Below are 23,976 nucleotides of genomic sequence, written 5' to 3'. Positions count from 1 at the left end.
AACAGATCTCTGTCCATGGTCTGCTGCAGCTTGCACAAAAGGGCTGTATGGCTGCAATGTTAGGAAAATTTGGCATATTGTAAATTAAACCTCAGCGTTGAAGACTCTCAGTTAGGAGATGTTGTCCAGAAAGCCAGCATTTCTGGTTCTGCCTATGATTTTCAGCTGATGACCCCTTTTGCTAATGAAGCATGCAATCCTAATTTGGCACGGGTCAGAGGTAGGATGGTCCTCTTGCAGGTGAAATGTCATTTGCCACATTTTGCAGAGTATTAGTCGGAACCTATATTTGGTTGGCACCTGTGCTCCAAAACTGGCATCCCACCTTGTGAGAAGGCAGCATGCCACTCTGACAGATGGGGAGGAATGTGAGCATGCCAGCAAACCAGTGTATGCATCAAGGGGTCACATTTCTCTCCAGGAATGTTGAAATACCGGTACATGCAGAGCTTCTGTATCTGAGGCACACGTGTTTCTTGGCAACAACCAAAGTTCCTGCTGAATGTCTTGGCACAGGACGTAAGGAAGCTTAGTGAATTTTCATGGCTTTCATAGGGTTTGTACACCATGGGAGCCCACATATAATTTCTGCTAAGAATGGTGCTATGAATGTAAACAGAAGAGGGAATATATTTTGCAAATTATTCTTTCTTATTAATAGATTAAGAACTGTTAAAACGCCATCATAGCTTTCATGGATAATGATTCTTTTGATTAGTTAATGGTTGGTTTATCCTGGTCTGAGAGCAATAGAACGTGTGGTTTGGCAATCAACCCAAAATGCGAATATCACAGCTTAAACTTCTACCATTTCTTCTTTTGTACTTTATTTTATTTCAACTTAAAAGCAAATTCTGAAATCCCATCACACTTTTGTACTTCATCAAGAAATTAGTTTCTTTCTGTGTTTCCCAAAACGATAGACTGTATTAAATTTAACTCTGGATGTTCCTTTCTTTTGCTGAAGGTAATTCTGAATGGTTTATTTCAGTGTTTTTACTTTTTTCCCCCAGAATTACTGTAAAGCTTTCCTATTTCATCCATTACAGCACAGTGTTTTTCACATTTGAATAGCTGCATCAACATGAATCCTTTATAAGGACCTTAAAAACAAACTTTGCCAAGTCCCAGAATACAGAAGCTGATTCACATCCCAATACTCAGCTGCCTCATGAATAAAGGAGAGTCTGTGCCTGACACTTTGAAGCTGTAGCTGTTAAACCATACAGACTATTTACCTCAATAAATCATTATAAGAAACTAAGGTACAATTATACCCACAGAGAAATAGAATTCAAAACACTGATTTATGTGGTTCAGTGCTTGTTCCCTTTTCCATCATGTTTTGAATTTTATGCATGTTTGTCATCTTTGGCTGCTTCCATGTATCTTTAAACTAATGGGTCTTACTTTTTTAACATTCCTCATTAGGTTTGTTATTTTACTTTGACATATAGACATGATTTGCACGCTGTACAAAGTTTTGCATTTAAAATTAACTATCTAATTTCTTATGCTATAGACCAAAAATGGAAAATGTGAGTAATTTGTTTAAATGAATGTACACCCTTTTCTGGTTAATTTGTGACCATCTGAGCTGAAATTCCATATTAGTTGAGAATTTTTTTGGTGCTTGTTTGTGGGATCTGAAGAGAAATCACTACACAAAAGGAATCTATCATTGTGCTTTTCAGAATGTGCCTGCTAATCTAGAGGGTTCTCAGAAAGAGATGGAAGCATAGGAATTTACATTTGGAGTCAATTCTTCAATTTCTTTATCCATCCCTGCAGAGGCAAAATTAATCTAAAAGATAAAAAATAAATAAAGTGAAAGTTCAGCCTCAGAGGAAGGAATGGCACTGAAACCAACAAATGATTCCATATGAAATGGTAGGAGTAAGGTAAATATATCTAGCAAGGGAAGTCCGAGAACAGCCACAGACTGTTAGGCCACCCAAGCCTTTAAGAGCATGCAGTGTTGTCCTGTAGAGCAACAGGGTGGAGAGTGATTTAATAACCACCGAATGTTCCTTAATAAAACTTCAGAAAGTTACCAAATGTTTAAAACAACATTTAAAATGTGAACAATAGTAAATATACTACAGTTCCAAATGCTTTATGCCTTGCTAATAACTTTCAGTGCTGATACTTGGATGGATCTGAATGGTCTGGATTGAGGGTGTATCATGCAACCTGCCTGGTCCCAGTGATTTGGATTAGAGTAGTGCTTGTTTGCACTATTTGAGAGGGAGCTATAAATCCATCATTATTTCTGAAGTGATTTATAACATGAAAGTTTTTAGGCTATGTGTATCTTTCATCTATCTAGTTAAAAAAGCTGTGTCTGTTGAAGACAGGTTTGGCCATTTCAGACCATTTTTGCTTTACAGTCAATAACAGGAATTTGAGTGAGAAGTCCAAATGTTCCATCTGTATTTTCATTATCTTACACTGAATTTCATAGGGTATTTAATTCATAAGTGAATATGCTTCTATACTCTGTATATAACACATGAGTAACAGCAAACAATCTTTTGCATACACTCTTTCATTTGCATGTATATGTATATATATGTATTTGTAGATATGCCTTACTTCTTGCTGAGTTTTTGTCTCTCTGAATCTACAGGCATTTTGTGAAGAAATAATATTATACCTAAAAATTTCCACATGCAAACAATGTTATTTATCCAACACTGAAAACTCATATATTCCATAACCTTGTGCCCAGTATTTCGAGTCTATAACATACTGCTTTTACAGTCTGTTAGTATTTAAAAGGTTTCTGTCATTATACTCATGTAGTTAATAATGTTTTTATACCACTGAAGCAGAGGATTGCTTAGAAATGTTGATGATGGTGGAATTTAACAAATCTTTGGATGGAGCATTCTACTACCAGCTATTGTCAGGGTGCAGTGTGAGACCTCTTGCATTATCCAGACACAGAAGAACAACATTTAGGAGCCTGGGAGCAGAAAAGCAGGACAACCACTTATCTCCAGAAGAAAATAGATATATTCATTCTCATCATCTAGTGTATTTCAATCTGATTTCAGATAGAAACACATCTGCAGTGTCTGTGCCAGTCTGTATCTCAGAAAATGTTGGCAGATTTGGATAGAATTTGACAGTGGGGCAGTGTTTGAAGTGTTTCAAGTTTCTGTGAGCTTTAGAAAAGAAAAAAAAGGCGACTAGATAGGGAAAGGGAGTGATCCAGTGATAGATACTGCTGCAGAATGAATGCAGCAGTATCTATAGCCAGCCAGGCAGCTTGTCCTCACTGCTGTATGAATCATGTGCTGCCTCTTGCCCAGCTCCTATCTGAGTACCCCGCTGCATTCCCTGTGGAAGCCCTAACGGGAACCAGAGCTCGTGGTGTTGCCTGTGGTCAGGGGAAAGTGGAGGGAGAGCCTACAGGGTGTACATGCAGCAAATGGCAATTACTGTGGTGGGACCCACACGAGTGTGGAACAGAACAAGTCAGATGGAAGCCACACTATGAACATTTCCACTGCTTACAGAGCAATTTGTTTATTAAAACATTTTACAACTGTTGAAATTCCATTTAGGAATATACATATTGTAGGCTTTTGTAATACCTAAATTTTATTTTTCCTCTCTGCCTAGAACAGTTAGCTTCTCAGTTATAAAAATAGCAATGTCAATGGTTATTAAAGCTTCCTATTAGATATTTCCATTAAGAAAATTTCAAATTATTAGTGTTTCACATTTTTTTTATAGTTCAGTGCTACCAGGCAGCAAAGAACCATTACATTTTGCAATCTACTGAAAAAAAATCTCATTCTAAGTTGAAGGAAACTCTGAAACATTTTCAACATTTTCTGAAATTTCAAATATTTACTAGCATTTGTTGGCTCAGGTGATCTTGCATCTTTAGTCTTACAGTTTTCTCAGCAACAGATAGAAATGCATCCTGAATGCTATTTAAAAGCATCCAAAATTAGGGATTGTTTGCTGTGAAAATTACAGCACCTTCTCAGCTATTGGGATGCCACAGAAACTCAGGAAGTTGGTTCTGCCAGTACTCAGCTAGAGACTGACTATTATATATGAAACTTTCCATGAGCTCTCAAACAATACACATCAATAAAAAGTATTTTAATTCCTAATAAAGTCTCTTACCAAAATTTCCAAGGGCCATATACTTTTCCAGCTGTATGTTCTGTTCTGAACATGGGTTCTAGAGCAGTGTAAGTATTTCACGTTATGTTTTATTGAAGTAATTGTGCAGGTGTAACCAAGATATGGATGCAACTGTAGTAGTACAGAAGGGTCGTGTCCATATTCCCCAATGAGGAACTTCATATGTAGAAAGCAACCTTATGATCTCATCACAGTGCAGAGTTTGAGCTGATTAAATGAAATCAGTGTAATTAAGCCCAGCTTTTGTATGTAGGCAAATCTTAAGCACTGCACGAACACAGAGCAGGAATAAACTTGCTTAGTTTACAAAACAGACCGTTAGTTGCAGCCTATCACAGGTGATCAGTTTTTAAATAATTATAATGAGTTAATGATGCAACACTGTGTGTGTTTAGGAGGGCAAGATATGTCCCAGGAAAACACTGTGAGTGTTAATCCTAGGCACCTGAACCAATTTGTTGATGTTCCCTAGCATGATTTTTTTTTTGTGGCTAGTTTGCAAAAGCAGTGGCAGTAAGGAAGGATAGTTCTCTGCAGATTTTTTCTAAGCTTGTCTTCTATTAGCAGATGCCTTTCACTCACCAAAACTTTAAATTCAAACAAAGGTTCTTTAATTTTAGCAATGATTCTTCAGAATATCCAGGGATTACATATAATAGATTGTGAGTATAGCATGAGCAAACAAGGCATCAATAATAACCTTCTAGCATGGTTTTATCTGGATGTACTGAATTACAAAGAAAACAGTTTTGGATTTTTTCCTAAGTCTTGTGGATCAGAGATTGCATGTTTAAAAGTGAAAAAGCAGTAGCCAGACAAAGGAAAAGAAACAACATAAAAAGCCTTACGTTTGCATGAGTTTCACTATGCTGAAATCCTGACCTCAAATCAATAAGAAATCCTTTATCTGACACATATTGAGGGATTATAGACTCAACATTTTGGAGGATGTGTTTGAACAGCATTGACATCAAAACCTTCTGAAAACTCCAGGTGGATTATGAACTGTGCACTGTTTATATCTGTAAGTACAAGCAGCTGAAGAGTTATTTCAGTCTATCTATGCTACAGTTTTGCAACTATGCCACGTTTATTTCTTAGGAAATAATTATTAAGGAGTGTGTGGGGGGGTGTTTATGTTGGTCGAGTGGTTAAGGCATAAGGACTCGAGAGGTCAGAGTTTTTATTGCAGTTATGTGACAGACGTTCTTTGTGTGTGGGGTAAATCAAATCCTCGTTTTGTATTGCTGTTTTTCTGTAGGTACAGCAGTGATGGCACATTGGCAGCACTCAGTGGGCTATTGCAAGATGTGTTTTATTATTTTTGAAAGGTGCATGTGATTACTTGTAAAACTACAGTAAGGCTGCACTAGGTGTTGGGATTTGAAAAATATTTCATATTGGGCAGTGGTGCCCTTCAATAAAGCTGATGTCTTCCAGGAATCTCTGCTTAGTGAGTCTAAAAACCTCACTGAAGACATGCTGCTGAAGCAGTTGTATTTGAGGTGGACCAATATAGGCTGCTCTCTGCATTTTCAACTGTTTAAATAACTTTGGTTTGCTGTGAAGAGTGTTAAAAATGCTGAATGTATCAATGCAATAACCATTTATTTGGGTGCTTTGTGAGTGATGTAACTTATTTTGGAACATTTGTAAAAGTGTTTATTGGATAATCTCTTACCCTGAATTGTTAATTTGCTAATCTCTTACCGTATATTCTGTGATATAACAAAGGGAATAGATCGAAATATGTGCTAAAGACAGAAAAAACAACTTGAAAACAGAAGGGAAGGAAAATTACTGTAATGAACAAACCATTGGACTATATTACACATGTTATAAACTCAGGGAAAAACTCTAATGTTTGATTTAGGAGACATCCATTCAAGAAAGCCTTTTGGAGTCTGCACAGTTTTCTGTCAATTATTTTAACAATTTCAACTCTCTGTTCTCTACTGATGGCCAACTGTCCTTAAATGGAGAAATGCAGAGGAGCTAGAATTTTAAAGAGGAACTTAGATAATGAATGTCTGTTTTCCTCTTGATATTGAGGAGGAAAATGTTTTGCATCTTGAAAAAAACAAAACCCTGTATGATATAGAAGAATGTTTCAAATCCTAAAATTAGTCTTCTGTTAATTTTCATGTCAAATGCGAAGAGACTTACCAGTGGCAGCAATCTAGTTAATGCAAATCAGGAGAACTGTGGACTAGTGAAAGTAAAAAGGAACAGCCCTGTATCTAATGTTATAATATTCTTTCTGTTTGACAAGTCTATGCATTTTATTTCATATATGTAATTTCTGTTTTAAATGAGCTTTCTGAGTGTTCTCCTTGACTACCATTGAGAAATACAACATTTAGTTCTGTTTTACAGTTACGGGGCTTTTAAAAAAAAAAACAAAACCACGGAAAATTTAAATCTAGACTTCCTCATGTTTCTGTCAGGATAAATGAAAACTTTTCGTTTTAAGGACTGACAAAGTTCAAACACATTTCATGTGTGATCAGACTTTAGCAGCTAAGTTTTTATCAAGTCCAAGGCTGTGTAAAGGTAACTTATTTGGAGCTGTTTATTGTTCTGGCTGGTGTCCTTAGGCAACAACAATGACAGAATCTCTGCTGAACAAAACAACAAAACATGTAATTTGGTGATAGTTGAAGTACAATGGTGGGCAAAAATGCCTGCAGAAATACAGCAGAAAGAAAAAGGGTAAGTTACACCTAAAAGAAAATCTTACCTTTTGTTGAAATATTGTTCTGAATTTACTCATCAGGGACAGCAGGTGCAGTGCTGCAGAATTCTCTCAGGGCTTCGGTGGCTCTAGTACATCTGTATGGAGCTCAACAGAATAAATCATTTATCTTGTTTAACATCTCTGCTAAACACTATTGCCATTATTTAAAACTATCAGTTTGTGAATACCTGGCCTCAACAGCAGTTTGATGGCTGCAGTGGTGATACCTGTGTGTGTTTGAAGCAGGACAAAGTTGTTGGTCAAAGGTGACAACACAGAGGTGAGAAGGGGAGCTTTGTCTGAAGTCATGTTAAAGTGTGGTGCTATATCTCGGAGTGGCCTTTGGTTTCCCAGTTTCCATGAGTGTTTTGACCTTCTCTGAGCTTACATCTGTACTACTGATCAGTTTTGCTTTGAGTGCCATGAAACTTGTAGCTTCTGTCATGGAGACAAGGATTAGGTTTAGAAAAATAGCCAATGGAAGAGAGCATTGCACAGTTTGACATAGGCAGAGGTGTGTCAGAAAGACCATGAAAAACACTTTTTTTTTCTTTTTTTTTTTCTTTTTTTTTTGTTGTTGTTGTTGTTTTTGCTGTGCTGGTCCCCATTAGCTTTTTTTTTTTTAATAACAGGCACTAATTTCACTTGTGTTAGAATGCTCTGAATTGGTTTTACTTATGCTGGTATTATTTTTGACATTAAAAACATTAAAACACTTAGACAAAAAGATAAATCTACTATTCAGATAGAAGGAAAATATTTAGTTTGTATTATTGGAAATGTGCTCAACAAAGGTTTTTCTTGAAAAAAAAATTTATAGTAAAACTTGTGACTGTGTATTTTCCTAAGTCTTAATTAACAGCTCGCTAACAGGTAATTAGTGTGGTCAAACAAGGTATTTTTTCCTTTTTCAGAATATTTTGATTTCTTCAGAAAGTATAATCATCAATGTATTCTATATATGTATTTGTCTTCCTGTGTCTCCATGCACATGAATATAGATACATATATATATAAGCAGTTAAGAATGCAAATGTGTATATTCTGTAATATAATTATTTTAATGCAGTGGGATTAGATGTATTATGTGTTACATATTTCTTGTTAGGTGAATGTGTGAACTAAAAATTAGGAATACAAAGAGGGCATGGGATTAATGCTAGCAATTAATTTCCCTTGTCATAATTATGTGATTTCCATTTTAAGATGTCAAAGGAAACTTCCAGGTTATGTTTTCTTTCCTTACTCAGTAGTGAAAATTTGTTACTTTAGATTTTTCTGCCATACACACTGAGTGAAAAAATATCTTTCTTACTAGCAATAATAGCAAATAAGAGATGCTTGACAGCTGGTGCTTGGGACATGCTGCTTAGCCTGTTAATGGTCAGGTGTTTATTTGAAGAAGTGAGTAGATATCTTAGATATATTGTTTATCTCATTCTGGATTTTAATAAGACTTAAGACCTGCAGAAAGGCAACAAAGTCATATGCATGCAGACAGGAATACTGATGTGTCAGAGGACAGTGAGATCTGGTGTAATTTCTGGCTCTGCCACAGTCTTCCTCTGTGACCATGAGCCATTTGCTTACCTTCTATTTGCCCCACATTCCATACCTTTATTTAGGCATTACATTCTTTTCTCACGCCTTCTGTTTCTCTTGCCTGTTAAGCTTTGGACTTTTCAGGATAGAATCTGCCTTTTACTGTGCATCTTCTGTCTATGAGTAGTGCCTGCTAGAATGGGATGCGGTTGTAGGTTGGGCTTTCTAGTCTTTGGTCATTTTGTATCACAGCTAAAAGTGACTGCATTTATTATGTTGGGGTGATAAAAATGGGTTCTGAATTTTGAACAGCTGAACAGAAATAACAATCCTTTCCATATGTAATGAAATTAAAATACAAACAACATCTATTTTTATCTTTGATGGTTTTGTTGTTCTTGGACAGCAATATAATTAAGTTCATTTCTCTATCAATGAAATTAATATTCACAATATTAAAAGAACAATTATTTTTTAGCTTCTTTATATTTTTTAGTGATGAAAAAAGGTAAGAAATTCTAAATGTAAGGTTACTGTTTACTTATTTGGAAGTGTGTGATAATATATTGAAGTATATTAAAACTGCAACATGAAAGGCAAATATTGTTGCACAATTTTTTCTTTGCAATCTGCTTTAATGAAGTCTCTGTGTTCAATAGATATCTGGAAGCAAGGGAAAAGTCATTGATAGAGAAATTGTTTACTTGGCTTATAGGTCACCTTTCCAACTTTAGTTCATAAACTTATGGTAAAAAAAAATTACTTGAAAATGTTTTTCTTGGTAAAGGCTGAGATAATAAGGTACAGTGCCTACTGGAATTATGTATATCTGTTATTTTTGTATGGTATGAGTAGCAGATTGGAACCATAACTGTTTCCAATTTAAACTATAACTTTTCAGTGTGTCAGTAGGTAACTGCTGTGTTTTTAAAATAACCTTAAATTGTAAGAAAGACACCAAGAAACAGTTTGTAACTATTTGTAATTTAATTGAGAATTCTTAACTTCAAATTTTCAAATGTAGAATTCCTGAGAAACATGCAGAGTGTATATATACTTGTAAATACTTTTAATAGTTGTGCAGGAAAAGATGTCCTAGTGCAGGAAAAGATGTCCTAGTACAGGACAGTGTGCATAAAACATTAACCTTCAGTGTAGAGCAGTTTTAAATTTACACACTGCTTATAAGCAACCCAGTTCATATGCTTGCATTGTAATTAGTTGATTTGTAATCCTGGTGACCATTTAGGATGGAGGAATTTGTATGGATTTCTCTTTGTTGTCTATGGATTTAACCTTTTATCTGTCTTTCCTCAGGAGAGCTAAGATTTTGAGAAAGTTTAAGATGGGTTCGGTCTGTTGAAAAAAAAAAAAGGCAACTTCAGTTTCTAGTGTCCTGACTGGTTGGTTATCTACTTTACAGATTTTATAATACTAAAATAGGGCAATTTATATTTGCTGCACTGATATGCATTTGCAAATCTTTAATTCACTGTGTTTTGAGGGTTTTTTATAACTTGCTTTTTATGGTACCAAAACATCTCATCAGGCAAGGACAGATTTCTTAAGGTATTACAGGAGTTGAGTGACAATCTAGCAGATTTAAAAAAATCACTGATTACCCATGAATTATCCCAGTGACCAACACTCAATAAATAGGACATTTGGTATCATGAACTCAGTACAAAAGAAGATCAGTGATCTCTGCCCGCTTGTAATAAAGTTTTAGATTTTAAGTAAGAAAAACATTGCTTTTTTGGAATACTATAAATGATTTAGTAAATTAAGGTGGTTAATTTATAATTGTATTATTGTAAATCATAATTTGCTGTGTTGTAGGACTGTAAGGAAGCATTCTGGACTGAACAACCCCATGGTCCACAGCATGGGGTAACTGCAAAACATCGCCTGTATCATCTGCTCTCAGAGCAGTTCCAGGCTTCACTCAGAGGTACACAGTTGTACACCCCCACACACTGATTAAACAGACTACTGGTTAAAATCTGGGCACTCCACTTGGTGATGGCTGGCTTAGACAAGAGCTGTAGTTTCTAGATCCTAGTTTCCTAGTTTTCCAGTATCCTAGTTTCCTAGTTTTCTAGTATCCTAGTTACTAGTTTTCTAGTATCTAGTTTCCTACTGTAGATAGGAAAGACATTCTGTGGTCTTTATATTCTTATTCGTATGTTTTACTACCTTTATGCTGTTAAGAAGAAACAGTACTTCGTTGTGTTTTGTTTTGTGGGAGGGGGTGGGTTGTTTGTTTCTTTATAAAAATTAAAAAATTCTCTAACGAAATATGTCGAATCTAATGAATCAGATGTTGATTTTAGTGAAGTCTATCCACTAAGTGTGGCTGAATCCTTGAGCTGTGCTCCTACAGGGAGTTTGAGTTCAACAGACTGGATCTGCTTGACTAACAAGACTCCGGTTTTGAGGACTGCTACCAAAAGTGTATAAACAAAGCTGAGCAGAAAGACATGGGATTTGCAGGTGTTTTTGTAGCTGTATACCCAAAGCCCTTTCCCAGGCTCAGAGATGCCATCCTATTCTTCCCTGGGCCATGTATCTTTCCCTTCCCAGGTTTCTTTCTGCTTGCTCCAAAAGACAGAAAGTATAGCAGTGCTGCTAACAATGACAACAAATCAATACACATCCAAACTGGATTAACTGAACTGAACTTTGCTTTTATTATTTGGGCCAGGGCAGGTCAGTTATCAAATCTTCAGAAATCGAGTTCCTTACCTTTCCTGTCAGTAGCTGTACACACGACCAACAGAAAATCCCACATGAAACTTTTATCTTTGAGAATTTTTAATTCTAGAAAACTATCATCAATAATTTCCCAAATCTGAAAATTTATCGACTGCATGTGAATTACTTTTCCTCGCTTTTCTCTTCTTTGAAATCCTCTGATAGCTGTTTTCCAGCATTTCCCCCTGTAAGGAAGTATCCTTTGTACTCTTTCCTCAGTGCTCTCCACTGCTGGCCTCCAGAAGCAGGCATTTTTATCCCATCATGTGATCCAATGTTTCTGTTAAACTTTAACATACTCTGACTACTCTACCAAAGTTTTGGAAATCTTTTTTGTGTCTTCATATAATTTAAACTCATTTCCCAAGTTGTCAGCAGAAGAGAGGAAGATACTACAAAAGTAGGAGCACAAATGTGCCTGTAAATACTGATTTATCTTAGATTCAAAGACCTGTCTTCTATCAGTCTTTTAGAATCCTTCATTCTGGGCCTTCTTGGCAAGTCAGGTAGTCAATATAAACCTTTCTAATATTGTTTTAGGTAGTTTCCCCTAAATCAGTTACAGATTTTATCTTCCTTCCAACCAGTACAAGCTGCAAGGGGAAAGCTAAATCTACTGACTAATATCTATTTATTTCTGTACTTGCAAGTAGCCTATTCTCTTTCAGGAATTAACACACCAACCCTTTATAGCTTCTCTGAAGCTTTTGTCTGCAATTTCCATATCTGTCTTTTACAGAGATGGATTTTTTAATATTATTACTGTAGTCAGCATATTAGACTCTGTTTCTTTTATTTATAATGTGACTGTAATATCAAAAATGTTTTTGTTATTTATTTTTTTATCTCCTAAATATTTTCCTCCTTTTCTTTTAAATTCAGTTTTTCAACACTTCATCATGTCTATGTAGTTGCCCTTACAAACTTAAGACAGATTAAAGTTGTTTGTTCTAAAAACTTATATCCTTAGGTAACGAAAGATTCATACTTTTGTGGGTGTGGAATGGTAGAGTTTAGATACTTGCACAGAGAAAAGAAGTACTGTCTTCCTCGCTGTTGATTTTTCTAAATGCTAGCTTCTAGTGTTCTTGGTTTCAGTCTTTTCCAAGCTGCCTTATCTTCTCATCTCTGTGCAAACATTGCAAACATTACAAAACATAATATGTAGAATAGTGTGTTTTATAGTGATGATGATATGGAGTTCTCTAACCAGTGAGTAATACTTACTGAAACCACTGCTAAGGTCTCTCAGTCCAAAGCTGCACAGCGAAGGCTTAGAAAGGAGAAATCTACTCACATGAGTGATCTGTGTAGCTCAGGAATGATTTGTCCTTGCCTGTTATCTTCTACAAAAATTCTGCTAGATAGCTTTAAGACATGAGGCTTTTTTCTTGCTTTTTGACCAGTGTTTAAGTAAGCATCCCTATTTTATTTCTTAGGTTTCTTGGTAATTTCAACTCTATAAACTTACTCATTCTATCTTAGCATTTTCAAAGAAAGTGCAGAGGTTTTAGGAAGCTTGTAAGTGGTCAGGCTGGCTCTGGCTCTGGGTCCATCACAGCTGGAGTTGATCTAAGTTTGGGCTGCCTTGTCCTCTCTGCTATTGGCTCTGGCTCTGTGTTTCCACCTTCTGCACTGTGCTGGCACTAGCTTTTGTCTGATCATTCTGTGAATTGCTTTTTGTAGCAAATCTGGCTGAAAAGTTTTTTTGTTTCGTTATTCTTTTTTTTTTTTTTTTTTGCTTTTGTGGGGTTAGCTTACAGACCAGCAACCTCCCTGGGCTGGCTTCTGCACACTGTGTGGGTGTTAGTGCTGATGCAAGGGAAAGAATAGAGAGCCTTAGTTGGTAGAGAAAGGACGAGAGGCAAGGCTCTGTCGACCTGAATGCTTGTTGGTTTGAGGTGCTGTAGGATCCCACCCTCAGGCTGCAGTTCCACTCTTTCTTAAAGCTGATCTCCACACCAGCTTTCATTCACTCAGTGCTGTTCCCTCTGGTGCCAGCACTAGTTTTTGTGCTGCTGTGCTATTCCAAATCACAACAGACCCCCTCTCCCCTGCCCCCCAAAACCACAGCAGTTTCTTCAGCTGACTGAATACGTGGCCATGTAATGTTGCTGCTGGCAGTGAGGATGGAGCTAGAAAAGTAAATATTTTTTAAAAAACATAAAAAAGTCAAAAAACTAAATGCCAGTCATTAAGACATGTAAAGTAACCATGGAATTGTGGCTTGTGAAGTGTATATGTTACATTTTACAAATGTAATGTTTTACAAATGTTTAGCCTTCGCATGACTTTTAAGAAGAGTGTTCTTAAATGGAAGATTGTTTCCCCCCCCCCTTCCCCTCCCCCCCCCCCCCCCCAACTCCCACTTTAAGTCTTTTGGTAGACATCTCTAAACCCATGTCAATATAAAGTCCAGATCTGGCATCTTTCATATTCCAGAAGTCTATGATGTGTTTTTACAAATAAATAGAAATATACATATATTTCTATTTTCATAGAAAATTAATAAACCAATAGGGTTATGAAAAAAATATGACTTTAACAGATTTTAATTGAAAAATAATTTTATATGGTTGCCTGAAGTGTGCAACTAAATTCATAGGTGAGGAATAGTTGAATCTCTATATGGTGTAAATGATCACTGTTCCTTTAGCCTTTTACATAGATAATGATCTGCCCTGAGACACCCATTCTGGAGTAACACAAAGCAGGGAATGACAAAAGGTAAATGGTAAGACTAGACAAGGGTTGCAATAATTGTGCAAGATAGAATTCATCTCACTTGCCTTAGTCTCTAAAATATAGGTATCTAGCACAAATTAGTTGTGTCTAGATGCCTTTTAAGTTGGGAGAAAGGGACAGACTCCTCCAGTACCAGTTTCTCTTTTACTTCAGTTATTCATGGGCAAACAGGGCATTATTGCAACATGCTATGGTGATACCTCTCTGTATGTATGTATTTGATTATAAAGGAATTCTGCACAATCAGCTTAAACCAGACAGCTACTTTTAATTTCCTAAACTTATATGAGATTTAAACTAACATTGAGGCTCAATTATCATATGCACAAATTTTTATCCCCTTTAAGTGTGGAAAACCTTTATACGACTGTCAGCTTTTTTTGTATTAACTAACTGCAAATATTTCATCAACTTAGCAGTTACTCTTTACACAGACAGAACTACATTCATTTTAAAGAAGTCCTGAATTTCTAAAAAGTGTAGTGATTTGAAACAGAATGAAATTTTAAGCAAACATCTGAGATAATATGTAATTTTTTTTGAGTTTTGCATTAAAAAAATCTAAAATAAAACAATGCTAGAAACTAATATGTTTCGGTAATAGCTTGCTTGTTGAACATTGAGCTGTTTACTTTGTTCACTGATTATGTTCATGAAACCTTAACAAGTTTTTGAAGTAAAATTTGCAAGTATCATAAAGCTCTAGCTGGCTAATAACAGGACATCCTTTGCGTAAGTGTGCTTAAAAATAATACTTAAAAAAACCCCCCAAACAAACAGATTTTAAGGAGTTGTATCTCTGAATCAAAAAGGCAAGAGTCTAAATCTGAATATAAGTATAAAACCTGGAAAAGATTGAACATATGTTATTTCCCACCAGCATAATATTAAATGCAATTATTTTCTTTCTGCTAAAATCTTGAATATATCTTTCAACACGACCTCAAAGAATCCCCTGCTGCTGTTGATTATAGCGAATCCCACTTCCTGCCACCCAGTAAGTCTTTGCAATTTTCTCTTTTTCGCCACCCTGTGGAGATAAATAATGTATATTAATGTGAAAATATCGACAGTAAAATCTCTTAATATTCTCCACAAAATAAAGCTTCTCTCTAAATTAAAGGATTTGTATCATTCTTTTTTTTTTGAGCAAAAAGAAGCAAGTTCCTCATGTAAGGGCTTTGAAAAGTTTGAACCTCACTCTTGGAAAACAAGTGTGCCAAATACTCTATAGAAAAGGGTTGAGTTTTTAAGAATTGGAAAAAGGATTTGGTATAGTGTACTACATTTAAAGCACAGATTTTAGTATTTTCCTATCTCAGTCTTGCGTTAAATAGGCCTTGACAAATCCTTGCTAAACCTCCTTTGACCCAGAACCTTAGGAAGTGTGTCAGAGAATTTTGTGCTGTTTTTCAGGAATTGCTACCTGTGCTGAACACATGACTGCAGAGGATGTTCTATAAAAGGTTCATCATGTGTGGCTACCATAGCTAAGTGCATTCAAATATAATACACTGCTAATTCCACACTCAACCCCCCTTATCGTACATTAAAAACCATAACGTGACCAATTTCCTTTGCATCTCTAAGTTCTAGAAAGGACTAGAAAAGCAAAGGCAGAAACTATGACTGAATTATGACTTGAACACTGCTTTACAATCGAGGTTGAGGTTTCAGTGCTTAAGTGGAAAATTGCCATACTAAATAAATGATTGCTTGCTGATCATAAGAGTTGGGTATTTGGGGGGGGTGTGACCATATTGGTTCTAAAGTGCTCTCTTTTTGCTTAACATGTTTTTCCTTTTAATTTCAACTTCCAGAGACATGGGCTCCTTTGATGAACACTGTAAACATTTAATAAGTTAATTTTAAAAAAAACCCTATAATGCTAACGTTGGGCATACCTTTCTATTGCATAAGTGAGAAAGCTGATTGAAAGAATTGTTCAAACCAGAAAAAAAGAAAAAATTTTTATAAAAAGAACCCCCCCTAGAACAGAACACTTAATCACAGACATTTCAGATGGCAGTTTGAAAAATCTAACCATTCCATATCATTAAAATGCCATCAAATTCAAATAACGGCAAAATCCTGAGGCAGAGGCAGATTGTGACCCCTCCCCTGTGGTTGTGGCAGCCCAGCAGTCAAGGACCCAGCCAGGAGTATGATTTCTGTGGGCAGGAGGGGAGGGAGAAGGGAGGATACCTTTTGTGTCTCTGGGCTGCGGAATGTGGTACTAGAAGAAGTCAGCAGTTGTGAGCTGTGTTGTATCGGCTGCTTTGCTACTTGGCATTAGTGCAACATCAGTCCAGGCTGTTACTGGCTGAGGGAGAGACTGTTTCCTTCTTTTGTCCCTTTCTGCTCTACCAATAGCAGCTGCTGGGAAGGTATTTTCTCCATGGTGTTTTGTTGAAAAGTAGACAAAATATTTTCAATTATCCCTTGCTGTTAGATTTCTGTGTAAATAATTTGTGTTATGGTAAAAATCCATCCAAGGCAGGAAGACGGTTTGCTACTTTCAGCCCCATTTCTATAAACATTTCTATGCATGTTTAGTTTTCACCATGTGAGCAGTATCCATTTGGGTGAAGTTAAGTATGGCTGTAGCTGCACGTTGGAAACTTGACCTACTTTGCATATCATCATATATATAGAGCAATTTTAGTCCAAGAGAGTATCCCGTAGATGGGAAGTTGGAGTTGCAGAAGAGACCATCGAGGAAATGAAACCTGGTGAACTAATATGAATTAAATATTTTTGTACTTTAGTGTAAGATATTCATTCACAGCTGAAGAAGTAGTAGGAATAATATAAGCATTAACAAAAATTAGAATTTATTCAGTGGCTGAGGCAAAAACCAAAATCAGCTTGCACGGTGGCAACACCCAGTTGATTTATGAGTACCTTTTATGATTAGAACTGCAGGCTCTGGAATTATTTTACACGTTGCAAGAGAGTTTGGTTTGGTTTGAAAAAATATATATGATAAGATAGCAAAAATTTTTAATGTCAAGTCAGGTATGCATCCTCTTACTTGTACCAGAACATTGTAATAGCAATATCCTAAAAAACCCGTTTATCAAATGTGATACAGGACTTTAAGAGCGTGAAGGCTGAGCCTCATTACTAACTTGTATGAGTATTTCGACACATTATCTATTCCATTAACTTAGTTCCTGATACTGCAGAAGTTTGGATGCCTAGAATTATAGAGAGTGAATAATTTGATTAGAGTAAATTGGACTACTACAAATGTGCGAAGTGAAATGTGCTTGTGAATCTTTGCAGGGCTGAGACTTTTAGTGGTAATCTCATTACGCATAAATATAATTGATATGTGAGGAATCTTTTATGAATTTAGTCCCCCAAGAGTCTCCCTCTATGTAGAAAAATATGATAAAAAGGTGAAAAGTCCAAAAAGAGTAGGCTCCAGGTTTTTAAAGACACATGCCCACATTCACACGCATACGATATAAGCAGATATGGATCTGTCTAAATTGAGCTCAAGGCATGCATTCTTAGCATTTTTCCTACTCAAGTGACTTGGTGTAAGTGACTTGTTCAAAAACACTCTATAGGTTTGTAGCACGGTCAGAAATAGAACCCACATATCCTGACTCACAGTTATAGACCAGACTTCTGCTTAAATTTGTGTGAGAAGTTATTGGCCATGTTTCTGTATGAGAGGGAATTTATTAATATTGTTGCTAGCTTACATGTTCCATAATTTTCGTGATATGATCCCATTCAATAAAGGTGTAGAGCTGAACGTGGGCTTACTCTGTGTAGATGCAGAGCATCTGGTTTATACAAATGGTTTCCCACCAAAAAGGAAAACTTGGAACTGTACATTTTTAATGCACAGATCTTGTGCTTTTGCAATGTTAAGAAGTCCTTGTTGTTATGAATGTGCATTATGAGTATATTGTACACAGTCCTGGTATGCAAATGTGTAGCATTCAGAGAAGTGAAATAATTCTGTGTTATTATTATCTTTGTAAATTGCATCTTAAGAGTTTGTTGAGGACTTTACGATGGCAGTTTTCTATAGTCACAGCTATACAGCACAAAGTGTTTCTTTCATTATTAACAATAACTGAGCCAATGAAAATGCTTTTAAATATACACCAGACAAGCAGTTATCCAGCTCTTCCTTCTTACCATCCACAAACCATCTTTTAGCATCTTATAAACGAGCATGTAAAATAGCTTTGTAAACATCTGCTTTTCATTGTTAATTGTCAGGGAAAACTAGAGATTTAAATGCTTCTTTTGTAGCATTCCTTAATCCTATCAGAAAGGAGAGCTCTAGATGCTTCTCCTTTTTCACTGCAGATAGCTTCCGTAGGCTGTGGGCTTTCTTCTTTTTTTCCTTTCCCTTTTTTTGTTTTGTTTTTAATATTGATAGTTTGTACTTACTTACAAACAGCTTGTTTCACGTCTCAGCTTGAAAGGTCTTGCACATTCTAGTCTGTGTGGCAACTCATTAAATTTAAACAAAATATACCATGTAATTATTGATTGCTGTGTAAAATGTGTTGAAAATCTAAATTTTTTTCTCGTTACAATCTGCTCAGTATTTTCTTTCATGTATAAACTATTGCATTAGGTATTGTATCATATGTATGCAATAAGAAAATGAGAGTATATATTCATACTGTCCTATAAAGAGAAAGAATAAAAAAATAAATTTCACACTGCTACAATACAATTATTATTTTTTTAAAAATACTGCCTTTATTTTGGTAAGCTTTTCTGTTCTAAAAATCAAGTCATTAATGTCAGTTGAGTGTGTCTGGCAATGATTTACTTAAGGTAGCATTCATAACACACAGTAGCTGCATTATACAGGAAAAATAAATCTATTCATGTTACATTTCCTACCTTTAAAGCTTTTTTGAAAATCTTGTATTATGGTCTTGGATTTGTAACATTTGACTTTTTACTTCTTGCACACACAAAAGCAACATTCATGATTTAAAACTATTTCATGTTTTATATTTCTTGAACAGGAATAAATCTTTTTTTACAAAGGTTTTTTTTCAAATCCGCTTCACTGGGAGAAGATACTTTTTTTCACTTAAGTCTGAATGTTTCCATAGCTTTCATCTTTTAATTTTGGTGTTTTTAAAGTCAAAGTCTGCTTAACTAGTTTCTCCAGCATAGTTATTATTTTAGAATAATTTAGGTTTCTCCTTGTTTTGTTAACTAAATAATAATTGAAGAGTGCCATTACCTATTAATGTTTTTGTTCCTGCTTTTCAATATTTACTTCTAAAACTTCCTAAAAGAATTGTTACATGGACCTCAGCATTGCTGCATGTAAAATTAATTGAAATGACATATTGTTGCAGTTTCTATGACAACCATATCATGATGCTGATGCTCTCAAAAATTTATAAACTACTATTTCAACTATGCTAATACCACTGAGTAGAGTTAATATTTATTTACTTAATATTCTTATTAGAATTAAGCTTTTAATACTTTAGTTAAAAAAAAATCAGAAAAAGGGGTATGTCAGTGTCTTTTGTTTGTCTGATGTTGGTTTTTTGTGAAGGAATTCTGATTTTTTGTGAGAACATTTTAAAATATAATTCTGCTACGTAATGTTGATGAAGAGATTATTCACTCAAAACAAAGAGAATTTATATCATCACTCAGAAACTTTTAAACATGACATTCCAAAATAACTCTTGCAGTGTAATCCACTGCAATTGATTTAAAACCAGTCTTGTTTTGCTAGAGGAATATTTAAAGCAAATTTATTCCTATTTCTATTGTCCTAGATGCTAAATCTCTAATGCTTGTGATATAAGAGTACTGATTCCCTGCCATGACTTACATAAATAAAGTCACAAGCTTAAGTGTCTGCATGACACCCCTCTAAAAATATCTACTTATATTACTGCCTTCTTTTATTGTAAATGTTGAAAAGCTTTGCCTAGTAACTTGAATATTTTTTTTCCATATACCTTTAGTATAATCTCGTTATTCCATCAATCTGCAGGCTCTTAGAAGTTAGCTGATTTTAACAGTCTGACAGGGAACTCTATTACTCAGGCAACACTCACATTGGAATCAATGAGTGTTTTACTTGAGTAAAACATTTAGGACCAATGTAAGATGCCTTATTCAAGTTACTTCATAATTATATAGATTGCAATGACTTAAAAAATAGTGAACTTTGCTCTCCAAACAGAGTAATTTTATTCAGTCTAACTTTTATTTATTAAAAAAGTGTGTTTTCTATTCAATACGCATGATTCCCATGTATAAGACTTATTGATAATTGATTCAAATAGGAAATAAAACACCTTGATCTTTGAGTCATTTGTCTTAGGAAGATTCCAAAACAGTCAAATAACATTTACTTCACTTTAGTCTTAAATTTGATACTACACTGGAAAAACTTCTCATGTAATTGAATTATCAAATATGTTGAGATCATGTCGCATTTTAGTTTCTAACAGTATGAATGCTTTCAGCAGTTTCTACCCAATATTCCCGGTTTAGTAAGCTATATTTAAACATGTTTTGAAAGATTTATACAGTGATTTGCTTCTTAGTCAACTTTGTTGCAAGAAGTTCCTACTGCATATTTGGGTTAGAAAATGTAAAGTGCCCTAAGAGGAAAGGAGGGAGGAGACAGCCATACTGCCCATGCGATATGCCATGATATTTATAAGCTCCTAGTAAAACTGGACAGTCTGAAAGAACTTTGCACCCCAAAATTTCTCTGCAGACATTTTAACCTTTTGTCTTGATGTTTTTGAAACTGTTAATCCTTTCTGGCATCATCATTTTGTTTCTCTTAATAAGAAGCATGCACTTTACATGCATAGGACTTGAGCTTCTGGGTGAAACAACTGACAGTGACAGAAGCCTACAAGATTAGGCCATATTACCACAAATTCACAGGAACATCTTGAAACCAATGCAATTTATAAGTGCACAGTGATAGTAATATAAAATACAAAATCATTGGTCTTTCTCGAGGATTCCTTTTATTTCTGTTCATGTGTCATGTATATGTGGCTTAGTGGCAATGCATTTATTTGCAGTGTGAGCCAGTCTTCAGGTCAAAGACAGCTTTGTTTATTTATTCTAGCCTCCAGGGTTGGATTTTTTAAAATATATTTTTGTTTGGGTTTTGTTTGTTTTTTTAAAACAGTATCTTGTTCGTAGCACAATAGTTCAGTCAGGGATGTTGAAAATTGTGCTTTGCTGTTGCAGTTTTTTTTGTTTTGGTTTGGGTTTTTTTGAGGAGGTATGAAACAAAATAAACTGATGGGATAAATACAGTGTCACAATATAAAGCCTATATGTGCTCTGTGGAATTCTAGCATGTGCTGTCAGAATAGGGCATTGCTAGTGAAGAAATAAAAGCACTGTGGTGTGCTGATATACCCTTACAGTAATTCATAGGGGGTTGCAGTCATCATGTTTAGCAAAGATTTTTCTGAGATTGAGGTTCTAGGGGGAAATATTCTCTAACTTTCGTGTTTATACCATTGACCTACAGCTTACTCTGGGCTGTATAAAATAGGGCTACTGCGGGCTGCAAGGGGGTCCTCTAGTACGTGTCCCCTCCCAGCTCCTCAACCCTGTGTGCGGGTATAGCTATGCCAGTGTATTTTCCTCTCCTTCCTCATTCACAAGACAAGCTCTACTATTCCCAGCTGATGCTGGGAATATCAGTATAACATGTGAGGCCACACAGGTGTGCGCTCAAGGAAGAGGTGCCTTACTATGACTGTGACAATTGCTTTAAACACATCTTGCACGGCTTTGGGTTGCTTCTGAAAAAGTATGTTTAAAATTGCTGTTAATTTTGAGCTCCTTTTTTTATATGTTGGTGGTGTTTTATGTTCATCCTGTTGTACAGAGATGGGAGCAGAAAAATTAACAAGATGACAAATAGGTAAATCCAGCTGTTAGGTTAAATACCCAGAATAGGAGGAGCAGATGCATTTCAATGGAAATGTTTATGCCTTCCACAGTCATGCTACTGTTTTTCCACTTTATACCTACAAAGCTTCAGGGATCCAATCTTAATGTGATTTCTAATCTCAGCTGAATGTAATTGACATTTTTTTAGCTTGTTATTAGCGTTCTTCTGATTCATTTGTGGAGCTTACTTGGCCAGTGCAACTTGTAGCTAAGAGTTAGGTGACTTCAATCTTGCCGGTGCAGTTAACGTTTTTCTGGGTGCCAGGATGCACTGACATGATGGATGCTTTCCGGTGGCTGGGGCAGAGCATCCATCCCACCAGCTGCTAAAAGACCCATAAGAGGAGCCCCCTCCCTTCCGGGTTAAGGCTTTTTGTTGGAGTAGAGTTAAGAACTGCACTATGTTGTGATGTGTTGTGCCCCTATATAACAGGATCTGTCTGCTAAAGTAGATCCATTCCCATAGCTTTCATGTCTAAGAAACTCATCGTGCTGAGCCCAGTCCACGACTTTTAGCAATGTCACCCCAGGTACTGTTGTAACAGCCTAATCTTTTTTCTTTCCTTTTTTTTTTCCCTTTCTCCCTCCATTAAAAAAAACCCCAAAACCCACACCAAAAAACAAAACTAAACCCCCAGCCTCAGACTTGAAATCACCTAAATGACTGGGGAAGTAAAACCTTCTAGGAAAGCCCGGGCAGTGCAACTGGCCAGATTTTGGCAGGGGAAGGAGGCATAAGATGGGTAGAGGAGACAGGAGAGCTCCCTGGCACATGCTCCGAGAGGACACTGCCTTCCAGCAGGGGTGTCGGAGGGGAGTCACCGGGAGCGATACCGGCGGGAGGAGCGGGCTGGAGTGCGCTTTGCCCTGCTCACCCCCCCAAACCTCCTCGGGGAGGACGAGTGAGACAGGCGAAGGAGGGAGAGAGTCCCGAGGCAGGTGGCTTAGGGAAAACGCCGGTGTCGGGGTTTCGCTTTGCGTCTTTCCATCTCCTTAAAGTCTCCCCGTCTTTCCTCGGCCCGTGAGAGCGGGCGGGCGGGCGGGAGCGGCGTGCGCTGGCCCCGGGGTTCCGGGGACTGCCGGCTCCCCGCGGCGGGGTCTCCGCTCCCGCCTGTGCTCGGCTGCGGGAGCGCTCCGGGAGCGCGGCGGGCGCTCGGTGCGGGGCCCGCGGCCGCCTCACGGTGGCGCGTTAACCCCGCGCACAGGCCCGGGCGCGGGGAGCCGGGAGCGCGCTCCGCTTCACCTTCGCCAGAATAACAGTCCCGTTAATGTTTCTGGATAAATCAAACCGCCCGCTACGGCGAGGCAGGGACGGGGAGGTGCGCGATGCTCTGCTCCGGAGGAAGGTGTTTCAGCCTTCCCGGCCGGCGCAGAGCCCGGCTGGATCGGAGCGAGGGGCTGCGGCATCTGAAGAGCGCGGTCTCACCTGGGGTTTCCCCCCTCCCCCTTCACGTCTCTCTCCTCCCCCAGCCCCCCCTGGAGAAGTTTGCAAAGAATGTGACTGAGAGGGTAAAGCAGCAGATGCCAGCGTTAAGCTCCAGCCCGGTTTGGGTACAAGGATCTGAGCCACAGCCCCGAGCCACCGCCCTCGTTAGCACAGCAGCGTGCCCCTGGGACCTGGGTTACCCGGGGAGGACAAACACAATGTAGAGTCATCTTACCTCCGAGTCGAGGGAGCTGCCTCAGCGGCAGGAGCGGGAGACGCGGGGCTCCCTCCATCCCGCCCCGGCCGGTCTGTCACGGCGCTCCGGCAGCGCCGCCCGCCCCGCCGGGCTCCGCTCCCGGCGGGCTCCCCCCGCCCCCGGCGGGCAGTCCCCAGCCTCAGCCCCGCACACATCCACGAGTCAGGGGCAGCGTTCCGAGTCAAATCCGTGCCGGTGCAAATCCCCCGTGGCTCCTCTCCGCCAGAGCGTGGAACAAAATTGCCGTTTCCCCTGAGTTTTTCTCAGGCTGTGCTGGCGCTCGGGAGCAGGTAAGGCGGCTGCTGGCTGCCAGTGATCCCCGCTGCACTTGCAGCGAGCAGCAGAAGCCGGTGGAAGTGGGAGTGTGGTCTGCTCTTCATTAGGGAGGGGGGAACG

At 37.6% G+C, this 23,976-nt stretch overlaps 1 long non-coding RNA gene across 1 annotated transcript; it reads right to left on the bottom strand.

The window, feature by feature from the left end:
- Positions 1-805: 805 nt before the first annotated feature.
- LOC113950953 lies at positions 806-23,643 on the bottom strand. The gene is made up of 3 exons (XR_003528941.1): positions 23,560-23,643; positions 6,908-7,009; positions 806-1,804 (listed from the first exon to the last, which is right to left on the bottom strand). It is a non-coding gene; the product is annotated as an uncharacterized LOC113950953 (long non-coding RNA).
- Positions 23,644-23,976: the final 333 nt, after the last annotated feature.

This window comes from Corapipo altera, unplaced genomic scaffold (assembly GCF_003945725.1).
Source record: "Corapipo altera isolate COAL_440 unplaced genomic scaffold, ASM394572v1 78, whole genome shotgun sequence".
Lineage (NCBI taxonomy): Eukaryota > Metazoa > Chordata > Aves > Passeriformes > Pipridae > Corapipo > Corapipo altera.
The sequence above is the reverse complement of the archived record's forward strand: the minus strand, read 5'-3'. Positions and strand labels throughout refer to the sequence as shown.